General features: G+C 47.7%; 1 long non-coding RNA gene across 4 annotated transcripts in view; it reads right to left on the minus strand.

The window, feature by feature from the left end:
* The window catches only part of LOC140430769 (uncharacterized), a 39698-nt gene that overhangs the window by 4292 nt on the left and 15412 nt on the right, over nt 1-19994 (minus strand). For 2 of the 4 annotated variants that reach the window (XR_011949540.1, XR_011949538.1), the window contains exon 2: nt 9106-9308. This is a non-coding gene — a long non-coding RNA (uncharacterized lncRNA). Of the gene's footprint in view, nt 1-9105; nt 13172-17769; nt 18263-19994 lie in introns of those variants that run through there. The other 2 variants (XR_011949539.1, XR_011949537.1) reach the window with 2 other exon arrangements.

Consider the following 19994-nt stretch of genomic DNA (forward strand, 5'->3'; position numbering starts at 1 on the left):
CAGTGACCCAAGCCGGAATCGAACCTGGGACCCTGGAGCTGTGAAGCAATTGTGCTATCCACAATGCTACCGTGCTGCCCAAGATGGCGGCACGGGTGGCAGAGGTGGCAGAGGTCCTCGTGGAGGGTTTGGAGGCGGTTAATTTGTGCGTTGGCACATGTGCCACGGGATAGGGCATCGGACGGCTCGTTCAGCTTTCCGGGACGATACAAAATCTCATAGTTGAAGGTGGAGAGCTCGATCCTCCACCTTAAGATCTTGTCGTTTTTGATTTTGCCCCGCTGTGCATTATCGAACATGAAGGCTACCGACCGTTGGTCGGTGAGGAGAGTGAATCTCCTGCCAGCCAGGTAATGCCTCCAATGTCGCACAGCTTCCACTATGGCTTGGGCTTCCTTTTCCACTGAGGAGTGGCGGATTTCTGAGGCGTGGAGGGTCCGGGAGAAAAAGGCCACGGGTCTGCCCGCTTTGTTAAGGGTGGCCGCTAGAGCTACGTCGGAGGCATCGCTCTCGACCTGGAAGGGGAGGGACTCGTCGATGGCGCGCATCGTGGCCTTTGCGATATCCGCTTTGATGCGGCTGAAGCCCTGGCAAGCCTCTGTCGACAGAGGGAAGGTCGTGGTCTGTATTGGGGGCGGGCCTTGTCTGCGTACTGGGGGACCTACTGGGCGTAGTATGAAAAGAACCCCAGGCAGCATTTCAGGGCTTTTGGGCAGTGCGGGAGGGGAAATTCCATGAGGGCGCGCATACGTTCGGGGTCGGGGCCTATTATCCCATTGCGCACTACGTAGCCCAGAATGGCTAGCCGATCGGTGCTAAAAACGCACTTGTCTTCGTTGTACGTGAGGTTCAAGGCTTTGGCGGTCTGGAGGAATTTTTGGAGGTTGGCGTCGTGGTCCTGCTGATCGTGGCCGCAGATGGTTACATTGTCGAGATACGGGAACGTGGCCCGCAACCCATGTTGATCAACCATTCGGTCCATCTCCCGTTGGAAGACCGAGACCCCGTTTGTGACGCCAAAAGGGACCCGTAGGAAATGGTATGATCGCCCGTCTGCCTCGAAGGCTGTGCACTTGCGGTCACTTGGGCGGACTGGGAGCTGATGGTAGGCAGACTTGAGGTCCACGGTGGAGAAGACTTTATATTGGGCAATCCGGTTGACCATGTCGGATATGCGGGGGAGATGGTACGCGTCTAGTTGTGTGTACCTGTTGATGGTCTGGCTATAGTCAATGACCATCCTTTGTTTCTCCCCTGTCTTCACTACTACCACCTGCGCTCTCCAGGGACTATTGCTGGCCTGGATTATGCCCTCCTTTAGTAGCCGCTGGACTTCGGACCGAATGAAGGTCCGGTCCTGGGCGCTGTACCGTCTGCTCCTAGTGGCGACGGGTTTGCAACCCGGGGTGAGGTTCGCAAACAAGGACGGGGGTTGCACCTTGAGGGTTGCGAGGCCGCAGGTAGTGAGTGGGGGTATTGGGCCGCCGAATTTGAACGTAAGGCTCTGTAGATTGCATTGGAAATCTAATCCCAGCAAGGTGGGGGCACAGAGTTGGGGAAGGACGTTTAGTTTGTAGTTTTTGAACGCCCTCCCCTGCACCGTTAGGGAAACTACGCAGAATCCCTGGATCTGTGCGGAGTGGGATCCTGCAGCTAGGGAAATCTTTTGTGCGCTGGGATAGGTGGTCAAGGAACAGCGTCTTACCGTGTCGGGGTGTATAAAGCTCTCCGTGCTCCCGGAGTCGACTAGGCATGGCGTCTCGTGGCCGTTCATTAGCACCGTTGTCGTCGTCGTCTGGAGTGTCCGGGGCCGAGCTTGATCGAGTGTAATTGAAGCGAGACGTGGTTGTAGTAGTGGAGTGGGGTCCGTTGTTGCCGTCCAAGGTGGCGTCGGGGATGGACAAAATGGCCGCCCCCATACATCGCACGTGGCTGGGGGGTCACAAGATGGCGGCGGGGGTGGACAAAATGGCCGCCCCCACGCGTCGTACAGGTCTGGGGCGGTCCAAGATGGCGGCGCCCCTCGTGGTGGCCGGGACCCAAAATGGCGGCGTCTGTGGGTCGCACATGGTGCGCTGGGAGGGCTGGGGAGCGCTAGGACCGCGAGTGCTAGGACCGCGAGCGCTAGGGCCGCGCGGAGCTCCCTCACCGGGGACAGCGGTGGTCGGGGCCCAAGTAGGTGGCGCCGGCGGGTCAGGCGTGGGGCGCGGGGTGGGGGTTAGGGGGCATTAGGGGCGCGCAAAACTCCCTCCTCTCCGTGGAGAGTGTTGGCCGGGACCCAAAGCGGTAGCGCCGGCGGTGGGTCATACATGGGCTGCGGGGAGGGGGGTTGGGGAGCGTAAGCGGCGTGCAGGGCTCCCTGTTCTCCCGGGACCGCGGTGGTCGAGACCCAGAGCAGCTGCGCCTGCGGGTCGTACATGGCGTGCTGGGGGGGGTTGGGGCGCGTAAACGGCTTGCAGGGCTCCCTGTTCTCCCGGGACAGCGGCGACCTCGCGGGACCGGCACACAACCGCATAATGGCCCTTTTTCCCGCAGCTTTTGCAGATAGCTGCGCGGGCCGGGCAACGCTGTCGGGGGTGTTTCACCTAGCCGCAGAAATAACAGCGGGCGCCCCGGTGTGACTCGGCGTTTGGACCGCGCAAGCCTGTGGGGTGTCCGGGGGGGGGGGGTAGGGGTTTTGCCGCGACGGCTACGTACGGGGCCCAATGGGCTGCCGCGCGGTCGGGGCCGTAGGCGCGGGTATTACGCGCGGCCACGTCTAGGGAGGCTGCTCGGGCCCGTGCCTCTGAGAGTCCTAGCGACTCTTTTTCTAGAAGTCTTTGGCGGATTTGGTAGGATTGCATACCTGTCACAAAAGCATCGCGCATTAACATGTCCGTGTGTTCGTTTGCGTTCACCGACGGGCAGCTGCAGGCTCGTCCCAAAATCAGCAGCGCGGCGTAGAATTCGTCCATCGATTCTCCGGGAACTTGGGGTCTCGTCGCGAGCTGGTAGCGAGCGTAGATTTGGTTTACTGGGCGGACATAGAGACTTTTCAGTGCTGCGAACGCCGTCTGGAAATCCTCCGCATCTTCGATGAGGGAGAAAATCTCCGTGCTCACCCTCGAGTGCAGAACCTGCAGTTTTTGGTCTTCTGTGACCCGGCCGGTGGTCGTTCTGAGGTAGGCCTTGAAGCAAGTCTGCCAGTGCTTGAAGGCTGCTGCCGCGTTCACTGCGTGGGGGCTGATCCTCAGGCATTCCGGAATGATCCTGAGCTCCATAGTCCTTTTTAGGCACGCTTAATAAATTGTAGCGCACAAAGACTCCGTGAGACGAATAGAGTGAAGTCGATGAGGCTTTATTAAGCGTGTCTGTTCCCCGCAGCTCGATAGTAAACTGGCCTGCGGGGGAAGACCGGCTTCTTATACTCCGCCTTCAGGGCGGAGCTAGAGGTCAACGGCCAACCAGGACCCGGGATCTGTCAGCCAATGACATTAGGGCTTCCAGTCCTACATGACCCCCAATACATACTACCACAGGTAATTTGTGGGAACATAAATCAAGAACAGATAACTAGGAAAAATATAGCATTTATATTTTAGCTAGACATCTCCTGTTGCACCGCACAGAACTACCCAACATTAGCCTATTGACCCCATTTTGATTTTGGTATATTTGATTGCAAATATCTTTGTGTTCACTATTAATCAGAACACAAGAACAGGAGGAAGCCATTCAGCCTCTCAAACTTATTCTACCATTCTATTAGATAATAGAGGATTTGAAACTAACTCAATTTATCCACATTAGCTCTATATCCTTCGATAGATATGTTTACTAACAAAAATCTACCACATTCTTCAATGTTCCAATTGTTCCACAATCAACATGCTTTTGAAGAGAGTATCCCAAATTTTTATCACAATTAACACAGTATGACCTGCTTTCTCAATTGCTCCTACTGAAGTCTGTCATTTGATGCCTTCCTTTGAACTTTAGTCAGTGTTTCCTTTCTCTATCAGAACTCTCGTGAACAAAACTGGTCATCATGTGAAAGTGTTTTCCTCATTCTTTTACAGTCAGCATAACTTACCCGAGTCTCTCAAGAGAGTCTCTTTCTACATCTAAACATGTTGACACCTGAGTAACTGTTACCACATTTGTGTCCATACAGCTGTTTGCTGGCTGTGTGCCAATTATCCAGTGATGGATCTTTCCAACCAACTTCTAAGGCCGCAATTTAGCGGCTTCGCTCGCCATGGGCACAAATCTGGTAATGGCCACTAAAACCTGGAGTGAAAACTCGGCTGTGCAGCTGGAGTGATACATGTCGGTTCACAGTCTGAAATTAACACTGACAAATTTTGGGGACAATTCCACCCAAAGGTTTGTGTTTATACACCCAGGGAATTTAAAACTCTTGTGAGCGCATGGTCATATGCAGGACAGAAGACAGGACTGAACGTTTCTGGAAATAGGTCACAAGTGTAACATTCCGAGCTGTTTATCTTTTCATTAACCTCCTGCCCCTTTTGTTTCCTATTAACAGTCGCGAAGGGCTATAAGATGTTTATTCAATATTTTTAAATCTTTCTATTGAGTTTCCATTGTTGCTATTTAATGCAGGGTTCATTGGATGGGCCCCTTCCCAGTTTCCACTGAAGCTGGAACTGAAGCATGAATCGCAGAATATCTGTGCAGCAAATCAGAATGGTGACATTTTTTTCTAGTGATTTCCCATTTTAGATTTTTCCTCCCGCTCTCGGGCCTGAACACTTGTTCTCCACCCTGCCCCCAACCTCACACATCACGTCCACTTGGCAGCTCACTGTGTCTGCTCTATACTGACAGCGGGATACTATCTTCCCGCCTCTTGCCAATTTCCATTGTAACCAACCCATGCCTCCGCAATACCCACGGGCTGGGAAGTGGGGTGGGTGCTGTTGGCAGGAAAAGTGAATCACAAGTTTGCTTTGGATATTCTCTTGGTTGCAGTGCTGCTGACATCATGATCCTAAGTGTAAATTAGGCTGTGGGCCATAACATTCAACAAACTGGCTCATTTAGCTTTAACGAATAGTTAAAAAGACAGTGGCCGGGATTCTCCCCCAACTGGCGGGCAGGCCGTACCGACGCCAAAATCGGTGGGCCACGATCGCGGGCCAGGCCACAGTGGGGGACCCACTGCGCCCCCCCCCCGCGCCCCCCCCCCCCCACCCGCGCCCCCCCCCCCCCCCACCCCGAGGACTCCGCAGGCCGCCCTCAGAGCCAGGTCCTGTCGGTATGGACCGTGTGCATTTCACGCCGGCGGGACTGGCCAAAAACGGGTGGCCGCTCGACCCATCGGGGCCCGGAGAATCGCTGGGTGGGGGGGGGGCCACTGCCAACGGCCCCTGACCGGTGCGACGTGATCCTCGCCCCCGCCAAAAAGCCGACGTTGGAGAATTCGGCATCCGGTGTCAGAGCAGCGAGGCGGGATTCACGCTGCCCCCCCCCCCGGCGATTCTCCGACCCGGCGGGGGTCAGAGAACCCCGCCCAGTGAGTTAAAAAAAAAAATTTAATGTGTGTTAATGGGTGCGATCCAATTGCAACGCTGCACCTGAAAGTCAAAGCTCGCATCTTGGCCAATAAAAACCGGGAGACACCGCTCCCGGGATTTACCTGGGTCGCAATGCCACACAAGAGCTAGCGCGATCTCGCAAGAAATTGCAATGTAAATCCCGCACATTGTGGACGGGATCACATTTTGGCAAATCTGCAAATTAAAGCGAGACAGCTAATCTAACTTTAATGTGCAGATTCCCGAGGTACCTGAGGTTTGACATCTATCCTCAGGGACCTCGGGCGAGTGCTGTTTGGTACTGGTCTCCACAAATAGGGACCAGACAGAACGGCCCTCATCATCATCATAATAATAATAATTGTTATTGTCACAAGTAGGCTTACATTAACACTGCAATGAAGTTACTGTGAAATTCCCCTAGTCGCCACATTCCGGTGTCTGTTCAGGGTCACTGAAGGAGAATTCAGAATGTCCAATTCACCTAAAAAGCACGTATTTCAGGACTTATGGGAGGAAACTGGAGCACCCGGAGAAATCCCACACAGACACGGGGAGAACGTGCAGACTCCGCACAGTTGTGACCCAAGCCAGGAATCGAACCCGGGTCCCTGGTGCTATGAAGCAACAGTGCTAATCTCTGTGCTACCTTGCCGCTCCATGCGGGCCATGCGGGTCTCCCAGGGCAATGTGGTGCCCTGGCACTGCTGGTGCCACCTGGGCAACCTGGCACTGTCAGCTTGGCACCTTAGCAGTGCCTAGGTGCCCAGGTGGCACTGCCAGAGGAGGTAGCGGTGTAACGGTATTGTCACTGGACTAGTAAACCAGAGTTCCAGAGTAATACTCTGTGGATCTAGGTTCAAATCCCGCCACTGTAGAAATTTGAATTCAATAAAAATCTGGAATTAAAAGTCTAATGATGAATGAAGCCGTTGTAGATTGTTGTAAAAACCTATCTGGTTCACTAATGTCCTTCAGGGAAGAAGATCTGTCGTCCTTACTTGTGTGGCCTACATGTGACTCCAGCCCCACAGCAATGTGATTGATTCTTAACTGCCCCATCAAGGGCAATTAGGGATGGGTAATAAATGCTGACCCAGCCGCTATTCCCACATACCAAGAATGAATAAAGAACAAAAAAGCTAATGGGGCATTGCCAAGATGGCAGGTTGGCAGTGCCAATCTGGCATTTATTGCATGCGCGCGATTGGGCCAGCGATGCCCTGCGTGGGTTTGGGGGGGGCCGTGGGACGGGCCATGGACCCTCTCATAGTGCATTCGGGCTGGGGGTTTTGGGGCCGCTTTGGGGGCCTTGGAGAACAGGTGGCATTTAAAAATAGCATCCCTATCTCTCGCTACACTGGGGAATTCCAGGGAGCGGAGCTCCTCAGTGTTCAAAACAGAGCTATATGCGGGTTCGGCCATGCGTTCCCCGCTGAGGCCCTTTATACACAGCGAGTGACTTGCGTTGTATATCTTGCTCGCTATGGGACTTAGAACATAAGAACATAAGAACTAGGAGCAGGAGTAGGCCATCTGGCCCCTCGAGCCTGCTCCACCATTCAATGAGATCATGGCTGATCTTTTGTGGACTCAGCTCCACTTTCTGGCCTGAACACCATAACCCTTAATCCCTTTATTCTTCAAAAAGCTATCTACCTTTATCTTAAAAACATTTAATGAAGGAGCCTCTACTGCTTCACTGGGCAAGGAATTCCATAGATTCACAACCCTTGAATGGCGGGTGAAGAAGTTCCTCCTAAACTCAGTCCTAAATCTACTTCCCCTTATTTTGAGGCTATGCCCCCTAGTTCTGCTTTCACCCGCCAGTGGAAACAACCTGCCCGCATCTATCCTATCTATTCCCTTCATAATCTTATATGTTTCTATAAGATCCCCCCTCACCCTTCCAAATTCCAATGAGTACAGTCCCAGTCGGCTCAACCTCTCCTCGTAATCCAACCCCTTCATCTCTGGGATTAACCTAGTGAATCTCCTCTGCACACCCTCCAGTGCCAGTACGTCCTTTCTCAGGTCAGGAGACCAAAACTGAACACAATACTCCAGGTGTGGCCTCACTAACACCTTATACAATTGCAGCATAACCTCCCTAGTCTTAAACTCCATCCCTCTAGCAATGAAGAACAAAATTCCATTTGCATTCTTAATCACCTGTTGCACCTGTAAACCAACTTTTTGCGACTCAGCACTAGCACACCCAGGTCTCTCTGCACAGCAGCATGTTTTAATATTTTATCATTTAAATAATAATCCCTTTTGCTGTTATTCCTACCAAAATGGATAACCTCACATTTGTCAACATTGTATTCCATCTGCCAGACCCTAGCCCATTCACTTAGCCGATCCAAACAAATCCCTCTGCAGACTTCCAGTATCCTCTGCACTTTTTGCTTTACCACTCATCTTAGTGTCGTCTGCAAACTTGGACAAATTGCCCTTGGTCCCCAACTCCAAATCATCTATGTAAATTGTGAACAATTGTGGGCCCAACACTGATCCCTGAGGGACACCACTAGCTACTGTTTGCCAACTAGCAACTTCATTCCCAATTAATTGAATCGTGCCCAATACACTTGATGCTGAATTCTCCGGTCCCCCAGTACTGTTTCTCAGCCGCACGCTGTTCAATGGAAGCACGATTTTCTCTTCCTGCCAATTGTCAATGAGATTTCCCATTATAAGCAAGATATGCTGCCGTGAAACCGACAGGCAGGGTTGCACTGCCGGCGGGAAATGTGAATGGCAATGACCGCAGAATTCCGGCCTTAGTTGGAAAACGTAGCGCAATTTAACGGCGGCATCACAGCCGACTTATTGTCGGGACGAGATCGTTGAATCTCCCGAGATGTTGCGATCTGGATGTCACCCTCACTGGGCATGACCCAGATCAGCATGTTTAAATGAGCCGTTAGGCCTAACGATCACGCCTGGGAGAACCCGCCAGGACGCCGTTTAGTACCGGTTTCCACAAACGTGGACCAGTCATAATGGCACCGGGGGAGTCTCCAGGCCATTAGAGACCCCCGGGTGGTTGGAGACAGGGCAGGGTGGCACTCGGCACTCTCTCTGGCATCTTGGCACTACCAGCAAGGCGCCTTGGCAGTACTACCCGTGCACCCTGGCATTGCCATAGTGTCCAGGTGGCATTGCCAGGACGCTAGTGCCAGGGTGCCCAGGTGACAGTTTGATACTGCCAGGCATCAGGCCCGGTGGCCTCCCTGAGGCTTTGGGGGAGGAGGGGGGGGGGGGGGGGGGGGGTAACGGGGCTTCTAGACAAAATGGCATCCGATCTGCAAGGAGCCTTACCTGTTGAGGTCTCCAACTGCGGCCTTGGCGGAGATAAACTCCCCGTGGCCAAAAAAAGGCAAAGTGTGTTGAATAATGGGGTATTTCCCGGCGCTGGAGCCACAGAAAAACAACCCACTAAACGTGCCCATAACTGGACATAGATTATCTCCGGTTAAATAGCATTCAAAGACACAGTTCAATTTTAAAATATTTATTTGAAGAAGCAAAGATCAAAATCCTAAATAACACAAGTTACCTTTCGGTACATCTTTTTTTCTGTCATTATTCTGCCGAGCTGCTCCTCATACCGTCTGCATTCCTCCTGCGACAACTGTGCAAGATGCCGTACCTCCTGCCAGGGCCACTCCTTCGCACACTTGGGGCAGTTAAACGTGAAGCGACCCGAAAGAGAATCAATTGTTATTTAAAACTGCTGCCTTTCACCATCCCGAGCATCATCTAGCATCCAAACATGGGAAATATAACAACACAAACTCTTGTAACAATGACTTGAACACTTACAATGAGCTAGATGTACACAGGATAACTGAATTAACTGATAATCACACTTTTAAAAATATACATATGAGAATGAGTTACCAATTGGAATTAATCTAATGGAATCATTCAGACAGTGTAGATGTTGAATGTACATCAGGCGTCCTGAACATATATCCTGCTACATGTATAAATTTCCTGCTAAGACAGGATTGCTAACCTTTGCTGGGGTAATGCTATTTGAAAGATAATTTTAAAGCAGCTGGTTTTTCTTTATGCTTTCCAATGGACAGGAATGCAAAAGTGCATCATGTACAAGAAGCCCCAGGCTAAACAGGGCCCAAGGATTACAAATGATTCAGAGGTCAGGATTTGGACAGAGATTGTATTTGGACATGTGTGTATGTGTGTGTGTGTACGTGTGTGCGCATGTGTGTGTGTGTGTATGTGTACGTGTGTACATGTGTGTATATGTGTCTGTGTGTATTCGCGTGTGTGTATACATTGCTGTGTACATTTGTGTGCGTATATGTGTACATGTTACGTGTCTGTACGTGTATGTGTTTGTACACGTGTGTGTGTACATGTGTGTGTGTGCACGTGTGTGCATACGCATGCGCGCGTGTGACTGTGTGCATGCGTGTGTGCTCAATATCTTGGCAACACCCTGAGAGATAGTTATTTTTAAAGGTTGCACTGATTGCAGTAACTGATTAACAACACCTAACGAGGTCCATGTAATCTTAAACATGGGAGCCGGTTTACTTCAATTGCCCCTCGCCCGAGATGTGGTGATCCTCAGATTAAAGTACCACCAATCAGCTCTCCCCCTCAAAGGGGAAACGGCCTCTGGTTATCTGGGACTGTCGCGATTTTACTTACTTTTAATCTTAGGCATGGATTATTAACTCGCCTCAGAGAACACTTTACTGGGTATCTCAACAATCCTGATTGTATCTATATAAATGATCTGCAAGCAGGGGCAAAGTGTAACATAGCAAAATTTGTGGTTGATACTAAAATAGGTGGGAAAGCAGGTCGTGAAGAGGAGATAAATATTTTACACCCGGATATAGATAGGCTATGAGATTGGGCCAACATCTGCCGAAAAAATGGAAAGGCGAATTAACCTCTAAATGGAAAGCAGATTCAAAATATGTCTGGGCAGAAGGATCTGGGTGTCTTTGTTCATGAATCGCAGAAAGTCGGTATGAAGGTACAGCATGTAATTAAAAAGGCAAATGGAATGTTAGCATTTATTGCAAAGGGACTGGAGTACAAAAGTGGAAAAGTGTTGTTGCAATTGTATACATCTGGAGTATAGTGTCCAGTTTTGGTCTCCTTATTTGAGGAAGGATGTGGTGACATTGGGGGCAGTTCAGAGGAGGTTCACCAGATTGAGTCCAGAGATTAAAGGGTTACGTATGAGGAGTGATTAAACAGTTTGGGCTTATACTCGTTGGAGTTTAGAAGGATGAAAGGGGATCTGATCGATGTATATAAAATACTGTAAGGGATTGATAAAGTGAACATTGACCAAATGTCCCCCCCTTGTGGGGAAATCTAGAATGAGAGGTCGCAGATTTGGCTGAGATGGTAGATTTAGAACTGAGATGAGATGGAACTACTTCTCGCAGAGGGTGGTGAATTTGTGGAACTCGTTACCCCGTAGTGCGGTGGAATCGGAGTGATTAAATGGTGTCAAGAGGGAGACAGATGTTTTTCTGATATAAAGCAGGGAACAGGTGCGGAAGTGGATTTGAGACCAAGAAGAGATCAGCCATGATCTGATTGAATGGTGGAGCAGGCTTGAAGGGCTGAATTGCCTACTTCTGCTCCTAATTTCTATGTTCCTATGCATTAGACTGTCTTTGATTTGAAACAGAGTAGGTGCAGAGCAGGAAGAGGTGCTTTTTGCTTTTCCTCCTTGCTTTGTAACTTTTAAATCTTCAGTGAGTGGTTTTGCCCTGCTGCATCTGAGGCTACAAGGGAAAGTGCTGATTGGTAAGTAATAGGTAGGGTCTGTAGATCTTTACAACTTTTATCACTTGTAGATTTAAAATTCATTTTGTGGTTTATAATCTGTAAAGGCAATAATTGGTAGTAACGAGGACAAGGAAAGAAGGGCCATAGAGAATTGGATATAATCTAATATCAGGCATCTTCCAAAGGTTTAATTTAAAGGGGTAAAGCACGGCAGGAGAGCTCAAAGCCTTGATTTGCTCCTCTTGCATCATGAGGGAAGCCAGGAATATTTCCAGGGCCATGGCCAGTATGTGTGCAGGAAGTGTCTCCAGTTACAGCTCCTGGAAGCCCGGGTTTTGGACCTGGAGCAGTGGCCTATGGACACTATGGAGCATCCACGAGGTGTTGAGTGTCGTGGGACATTAGGACCAGTTCTGGGGGAGGTCAGAACAGTACAAATTGGACGGGGATTGCACCTGTGCAGGGCCGGGTCTGATGTTCTAGGAGAAGCATTGGCTGGAGTGACTGGGGATATTTTAAACTAAAAACTCAGGGGATGGGAACCTATGCAATGAGTGAGGGGAGGGGGAATCAAGGATAAAAACAAAAGACAGAAAGGAAAGTGAGGACAGTGTTGGGCAAAGAAACCAAGGGCCAGAATCAAACGGGGCAGTGAAAAATATTGGGAGTGAGACAAGTAATGTTAAAAAGGCACACTTAAAGACTTTGTAGCTTAACGCTCGTAGCATCCGCAATAAAGTGGATGAACTAATCGCGCAAATAGGCATAAACGGGTATATGACAAAATTGGGATTACAAAGACATGGCTGCAGGATGACCAGGGATGGAAACTGAATGTCCTGGGGTATTCAGTATTTAGGAAGGACAGACAAAAAGGAAAAGATGGTGGAATTGCAGTGCTGATTAGAGAGGGAATTGAGGAAGAATATTAGCTCCAACAATGTGGAATTTGTATTGGGAGAGCTCAGAAACACCAAGGGGGAAAGACGTTAGCGAGCGTCATATATAGACCCCCAAAATGCTGTGGTGATGTTGGGAATAGCATTAAGCAGGAAATTAGAGATGCATGCGATAAAGGAATATCTATAATTATGGGTGATTTCAATCTGCATATAGATTGGGCAAATCAAATTGGCCACAATACCGTCGAGGAGGAATTTCTGGAGTCGATACAGGATGGATTTCTGGACCAATACATTGAGGAACCAACTCGAGAACAGGCCATCCTGGAATGGGTACTGTGTAATGAGAATGGAATCATTGGCAATCTAGTTGTGTGAGACCCCCTGGGGATGAGCGACCATTGTATGATAGAATTTTTCATCAAGATGGAGAGTGAAGTAGTCGATTCTGAGACTACTGAGTCTTAACAAGGGAAACTATGATGATATGAGGTGTGAGTTGGTTATGATCAATTGAGGAACATTACCTAACGGGATTACAGTGGATAGGCAAGAGCAAATATTCAAGGAGCGCACGGGGGAACTGCAACAATGGTTTATTCCTGTCTGGTACAAAAGTAAAAAGGGAAAGGTGGCCAATCCATGGCTTCCAAGGGAAATTGCAGATAGTATTCAATCCAAGGAAGAAGCATACAAATTGGCCAAGAAAAACAACAGGCCTGAGGAGTGGGAGCAGTTTAGAATTCAGCAAAGAAGGACCAAGGGATTGATCAAGAAGGGGAAAATAGGGTACAAGAGTAAGCTTGCAGGGAACATATAAACTGACCGTAAAAGTTTCTATAGGTACATGAAGAGAAAAAGATGGGTGAAGACAAATGTAGGTCCCTTACAGTCAGAAACAGGGGAATGTGTAATAGTGGACAAAGAAATGGCTAAGCACTAAATTCATACTTTGCTTCTGTCTTCACAAATGAGGACACAAATAAGTTACCAGAAATGTTGGGAAATGCAGGGTTTAGTGAGAGGGATGAACTGAAGGAGATCAACATTAGCAGACAAATGGTGTTGGGGAAATTGATGGGATTGAAGGCTGGTAAATCCCCAGGGCCTGATAATCTACATCCCAGAGTACTTAAGGAATTGGCTCTCGAAATAGTGGATGCATTGGTGGTCATCTTCCAGGATTCTACGGACTCTAGCACAGTTCCTGCAGATTGGAGGGTAGCTAATGTAACTCCACTATTTAAAAAGGGAAGTAGAGAGAAAATAGGGAATCATAGACCAGCAAAGCTGACATCGGGAAAATTCTAGAATTCATTATAAAAGATTTTATCGCAGAGAACTTAGAAAACAATGGCAAGCACGGTGATGCAGTGGATAGCACTGCTGCCTCACGGCGCCGAGGTCCCAGGTTCGATCCGTGTGGAGTTTGCACATTCTCCCCGTTTTTGCGTGGGTTTCGCCCCCACAACCCAAAAGATGTGCAGGTTAGGTGGATTGGCCACGCTAAATTTCCCCTTAATTGGAAAAAAAATGAATTGGGTACGCTAAATTTTTTTTTTTTTTTTTAAAACAGTGGCAGGATCGGACAGAGTCAGCATGGATTGATGAAGGGGAAATCATGCTTGACATATCTACTGGAATTCTTCAAGGATGCAACTAGTAGAGTTGATGAAGAGGAGTCAGTGGATGTTGTTTATTTGGACTTTCAGAAGGCTTTTGAGAAAGTCCGCATAAGAGATTAGCGTGTAAAAGGTTAGGTGGATTGGCCATGATAAATTGACCTTAGTGTCCAAAATTGCCCTTAGTGTTGGGTGGGGTTACTGGGTTATGGGGATAGGGTGGAGGTGTTGACCTTGGGTAGGGTGCTCTTTCCAAGAGCCGGTGCAGACTCGATGGGCCAAATGGCCTCCTTCTGCATTGTAAATTCTATGATAATCTATGAAAATGATAGCGCATGGGATTAGAGGTAGTCTATTGAGATGGATAGAAAACTGGTTGGCAGACAGGAAACAAAGAGTAGGAATTAACTGGTCTTTTTCAAATTAGCAGACAATGATTCATGGGTACCACATGGATCGGTGCTGGGACCCCAGCTATTCACAATACATATTAATGATTTAGATGAGGGAACAAGATGTCATATCTCCACATTTGCAGATGACACCAAGTTGTGTGGGAGGGTGAGCTGTAAGGAGGATGCAGAGATCCTTCAGTGTAATTTGAACAAGTTGAGTGAGTGGGCAAATGAATGGCACATGCAGTATAATTTGGATAAATGCTAGATTATCCACTCTGGTAACAAAAATGAGAAGGTAGACGATTATCCGAATAGCCATAAATTAGGAGAGGGGAATGTGCAATGAGATCTGGCTGTCCTTGTACACCAGTCATTAAAGGTAAACATAAAGATACCGCAGACGGTAAAGAAAGCAAATGGTATATTAGCCTTCATAGCGAGAGGATTAGATTACAGGAGCTGGGATGTCTTGCTGCAATTATACAGGGCCTTGGTAAGGCCACACCCCGAATATTGTGTGCAGTTTTGGTTTTCCTCTGAGGAAGGATGTTCTTGCTATAAAGGGAATGCACCAAAGTATACCAGATTGATTACAGGGATGGTGGAACTGACGTATGAGGGAGATTGAGTCAGTTAGGGTTGGATTCACTGGAGTTCAGAAGAATGAGGGGGGGGGGGGGGGTCTCATAGAAACCTAGAAAATTCCAACAGGGCTCCGCAGGGTAAGGTGGATAGTTAGGATGGTGGGGGGGGGGGGGGGGGGTCCAGAACCAGGGGTCACAGTCTGAGAATACGGGGTAGACCATTAAGGACAGAGATAAGGAGACATTTCTTCACCCAGAGAGTGGCTGGCCTGTGGAATTCATTACCACAGGAAGTAGTTGAGGCCAAAACATTGTATGTTTTCAAGAAGCAGTTAGATATAGCACTTGGGGCGAAGGGAATCAAAGGATATGGGGAAAGCGGGATTAGGCTACTGAGTTGGAAGATCAGCCATGGTCATAGTGAATGGCGGAGCAGGCTCGAAGGGACAAATGACCTCCTCTGACTTTTATTTTCTATGTTTCTATCTATCCTTTTCCTTTTCTGGGACAAAGAATGACCTAAATGCGACTCAATACTTGACCCTATTACACTCTGATTCATTCTGATCTTTCCCATATTTTCCACAGCTACAAAGATGACTGATTACGATGTGGAGAATTCTCACCGGTGAATTGGGCAGAACAGTTGTTTCCCATTCTATCATCTGGGAGGGACACTGTAAACAGGAGGAGATAGTCAGAACTGACAAGATGAGTTTGAGTATGAGTGTGTGGCTACACAACAGCAGAAAGTGTTTAATGCAGACGTGTAAATTGCTCCACACAAGTGAAAATGGGTGTGAGATACACAGAAAGTGTGGTTATGGAAGAGCAAAAGGTGAAATAGAGAGAAACACAGAAAATCTTAGTAAACTTGATGCTCAATGTGTCCTCCCAATGCAAAACGGAGGGCGATAAAGGCAATAGGATGCTTAACCACAGAAACAGGGGTCCCCAAATTGTGGGTCGCCAATCCCAGTGGGACCATGAGATGAGCAATTGGGGTCGTGAACTCTGAGGGGTCAATGGTAGGAGTGGAACCAAGACTCTGAATTGGACAACCTCTGGGATTGGCAGTGAGACGCCTTCAAATGAGTGAGATCAATTTGACTGCGGGCGAAGCCCAATCCAATGGTTTTGAGGACTAACCACTGACACCAATAGAGCTGGCAAAATGGTCGATGTGTTTTGTTATTTTTGTGCCTGTATCCCTGCTGTGTGAACCCCGAGCCTGCACCTCGAACTCCACCCAATTGTCACTCTGGGCTTGCACCAAGTGTGAGAAAGTAAAATGGGATCATTCCAGAAAAAATGTTTTGGAAACAGAAAAGTCCAAGTCAAAAAGTTATGATTTAATTGTATCTTAAACTACAAGAGATATTCGAGGGCTGGAATGCAGAAAAAGCCAGGAGCTAATCACGAGTGTCAGAGTTCTGAGGACAATCTGACAGACAAAATATTTAATAAAATATAAAAAGGTAGATCTGGAAAGTTACTTTCAAATAAAATGAGGGTAGGCCGAGGGGTCGGATTTAATATTAGTAAATTTGGAACTGTTCAGAAATCTCCTCACACAAAAGAATGATCAATGTTTGGGAAGGACTTCCAGATAGAGCAATGGAGACAAAAACACTGGAATGTATTAGAGAGTCAACAGCTTGTTGTTGGGGGATTTGGGGACTTTCTGGAGACTTCAAGGAGCAGACAGAGAGGCTCCCAGTGTTCTTCCTCATTTGTTCAACACCTCCCCGCTCAAAGCAACTTAGATTTTATATATATAGAGAGAGAGAGAGAGAGAGTGGAGGAAGATGGTGAAACCACACCCGAAGACGATGCATCTATGAATAGAGATTGTGCTGTAAAATTGCAGAGTTAAAAATCCTTCCACTGTGATCCCTGTAACTGAAGCTACAATAAATAAATTTGAGAGAGACAGAGCCTGCAGTCAGTAGCACAAACATCCACCATGTGCCAGCAGTATAGGCTGGTCAGGTTAGGCATAGGTCTTCAGTCAATCTAACATAGTGTCGACCCACAGTGCAAGTATGTTTAACAGCTCTTATTTAAATAAAGTAGAGTTGTACTATTACATGTGTTGGTAGCCTGTCTATGTTACTGCTAAGGTAAATGCAGTCTCCACAGATCCAGAGTACCCAACACATCAGTTGCCAGAAAAATATCTCTAAATATTTCCAAGCAAAAAGTACCATTCGGGCTGGAAGTTAGAAATGAGTCACATCTGTTTTGTAGAAGCAAATTATAAACTGAGAATTATCACAGCGCCCATCAGAAGCTGGATGTATTCACCGTAAACGTGTTCTTTTCCAGATGGACATCTTTAAACTTCATTCCATAAATTAATCCATAAATCTGGTTGGCTATCTTTCAACTAAAAGGAGAAACACAGGACTTCCAGCCAGATTCTCCCAATGGTACATCACATCAGCTGGTAGGAGATGCTGAGGACAGTCAAAACAAAATTCTTCCCACAATGACCTCTCTCTCTCTCTCCATCTCAGTGGCCTTGCAAGCCCCACAATTAAGATCTGCTCCATCTGCTCTCCACCAGCCCACTCAGTGTAGCCTGGACTGGGAATGAAGCAGTCCAGGGTTTATATCCAGCCCCGCTACATGGCAGTGGGTGCCAGTGAACTAACTGCTGCATCAGGAAAGCAGTTCCTTATCACACAGCATAATGCTCTATTTGATGTAAATAACTTCCCTTCAAAATACACAGACACAGCCGCTATTCCTAAAACGAGTTACAGATCTATTCTTCCAGTTTTACTCTAACCCACTAGTGATCATTCCTGCCGTTCCCATCGCAGACAAGTCAAAGGAATATTCATCTATAAACAGCGACAGCAAATATACACGGCACGGCTTACAGTTAACAATTCTGTTCTAAGCATCTGCAAAGTGTTTTTTACCTGTCTCTAGGTAACTCGCTGCAGTGACAAACTGAAATCGTCTACAATCTGCTTCATAAACAATGCCTTCCGTCCTTTCCTACTGAAATTAAAATGCTGAATGTTTATTCTGCTTCAATTTCCTGTAACTCACCTCACTTTCTGTTCCATTCTGTCTCAATGCCCTTGAGCTCACAACGGTGGAGAAGGGGGATTTTCCACTTTCACAAAGGGAAACTTTTGTCCGATCATGCAAAATATTCCCTGACAAAAATAAAAGCTATAACTTTTCCCCCTGCTATTGCACAGCGAATGGTGACTGCCATTCCAAACTGATAAGATCAAGTCATCAATAAATCTAAATCAGATATAACTAAAATTGACAGCCTGGCCTGAGAAGTGTCCTGGCCTATCGTACAACTAGAGATGTGCACAGAGCTTTAAACTGACAAGAGGTGGAGGTGTGGTCATTTTAAAATCATACTGCAGTCAAACCTCAGGCAGACTGTTGTTCGTAGCCCAGATCGAGTCAGACTTTCCGTCACCGAGAGTATCTACTGTTACCTTATATGAGAACAGGTCATGTGCAATCCCCAGAGATGGGACACCTGGGCGGACTCAGGTGGCCTGTCAAACAGTCATCAACCAGACCATTGGCTGCTGGGACGCCCCTCCCGAGAGCTCATTTGGCCGGAAGCCAGAGAAGTTTCTGGAAAAGGAGTGGAGAGGGGGATAAAAGTAGGCATGTCAGAGACCCAGTGGCAGGAAGGAGACTCAGTGTGTGAGGTGACCCTGACCAGACCAGAAGCAAGCAAGCAAGAAACAGACAGTGAGAATCACATTTGCAAATGTCATGATATGCAAACATGCAGCTAATGAACACATAGAATAGGATACGATGAATGAGCAGTCCGGACACTCAGGGGTGATATCTCACTATAAAAGGGATGAGGCACTCACACCCCGCCTCTTTCCACAGACCAACATCTACAGAGTGAGACAGGATGTAACCTCAGCGTCACATCCAAGCACATGGTTTAGAGCAAGGCTGGTTCAGTTAGACTGAGTTACTACGTTTAGATTAGCAGAGAGTCGAACTCATTGAGAACTGCTAATAGTTCAATAAAACACACTGAACTCACTTCAAAGTCTGGAGCATCTTTTACTCAAAACTGCATCAAGTGGCAGCTTGTGTTATTCCAAATTACATAACACAACAGCAAACAGGAACCAGAGGGACTCAGGGATCGGATCTACAACTTACCAGACCACCTTTGCGGGTAGAATCGTCGAATCCTGGGTGTTGCTTGTATATATAGTGGGTGATTTACGGGTTAACTATATTTAATAAAGTGCGTTGAACATAGAACATACAGTGCAGAAGGAGGCCATTCGGCTTATTGAGTCTGCACCGACCCACTTAAGTCCTCACTTCCACCTTATCCCCGTAACCCAATAACCCCTCCTAACCTTTTTTGGAGAGTAAGGGCAATTTAGCACATTATATCCGGATCCGCACTTTGTTCTGTTCATAAATAAAGACATCTGTTTAAACTTTAATTAAGGAGCTGGTTGAAGTATCTGAATTGGACAGATACAACAGGGGGTTGGGGTGAAGGGAGATTTGGGAATCCAAAGGGAACGGTCAATGCAACAGAGCAGTGTAGCGATGTGAATAAAGACAGAGTGGATAGGAAGGGACGAGGGAGTTTAACACTAATTGCGAAATAGCAAATGTGTCTATGCATTGTAGTAAAAATGAAATTATAGTTTCTTTACCTGATTACACAAAGCATCTGCAATATGACAGATGACCTAGTCACACAAATTGAGATCAATTATTTCGAATTAATCACCATTAGAAACACGGTTACAGGGTGATCATGGTTGAGAAATAAATATGCCAGTATACATAATATTTGAGAAAGATAAGAGGCAGTTCACTAAGCACATGGATGTGCTACGAAAGAAGATGATGGCTGCGATGAAGGAGCTGGTGGAGGTGGCGATGGCCCTGGTGAAGGTGGTGGTGTCGAAGACATCGGCTGAGGTACAGGAGCACGGAGAGAAGTTGAAGAGGGTGGAGGAAGTTCTGTCGCAACACAGTGACCAGTCCACCTTGATGGGTGAAGAGCTGTGGAGGGTGGTGGAAGCCAACAAAGGACTTAGAGCCAAGGTGGAGGACCTGGAAAGCAGGTCAAGGTGGCAGAATTTATGAATTGTGGGCTTGCCTGAGGGGTGGAGGG

The sequence above is a fragment of the Scyliorhinus torazame genome, chromosome 10 (genome assembly GCF_047496885.1).
Source record: "Scyliorhinus torazame isolate Kashiwa2021f chromosome 10, sScyTor2.1, whole genome shotgun sequence".
Classification (NCBI taxonomy): domain Eukaryota; kingdom Metazoa; phylum Chordata; class Chondrichthyes; order Carcharhiniformes; family Scyliorhinidae; genus Scyliorhinus; species Scyliorhinus torazame.